Source organism: Oncorhynchus tshawytscha, linkage group LG07 (assembly GCF_018296145.1).
Source record: "Oncorhynchus tshawytscha isolate Ot180627B linkage group LG07, Otsh_v2.0, whole genome shotgun sequence".
In the NCBI taxonomy this organism is placed as follows: Eukaryota; Metazoa; Chordata; class Actinopteri; order Salmoniformes; family Salmonidae; genus Oncorhynchus; species Oncorhynchus tshawytscha.
The window spans coordinates 3798044-3798541 of NC_056435.1; the positions used below are offsets into that span (position 1 = coordinate 3798044).

The window sequence follows — 498 nt, forward strand, 5'->3', positions numbered from 1 at the left end:
GGGAATATGATAGAGGGGAATATGACAGAGGGAATATGATAGAGTGAATATGATAGAGAGGAATATGAAAGAGAGGATTATGATAGAGGGGAATATGATAAAGGGGAATATGATAGAGGGTAATATGATATTTAAGGAATATGATAGACAGGAATATGATAGAGATTGAAATGATAGAGGGAATATGTGTCACTCCTGCTACCTATCTTCCCCCCCTGTCTGTCGAGGGCACCAAGCTCCCCAGCATTGATCGCTTCTGTCATCATCAATTCTCACACCTGCCTTCCCCCATCTTGCGGGTCAGCGATTATTGTTCTCACCTGGACTCAATCACCTCGATCATTACCTTCCCCATATCTGTCTGGTTCCACTCTCTGTTCCCTGCTTCTGTATTGATTGTCATATGTCCTTGTTTACCAGTGTGCTGACACTGTTCCTGTCTTGTTCTATGTCTGTTCACAATTAAATGTTTGACTCCCGTACCTGCTTTTCATCTCC

General features: G+C 42.8%; 1 protein-coding gene across 1 annotated transcript in view; it reads left to right on the forward strand.

The window, feature by feature from the left end:
* The window catches only part of LOC112235898 (phospholipid phosphatase-related protein type 3-like), a 7270-nt gene that overhangs the window by 6455 nt on the left and 317 nt on the right, over positions 1–498 (forward strand). The window lies entirely within an intron of this gene.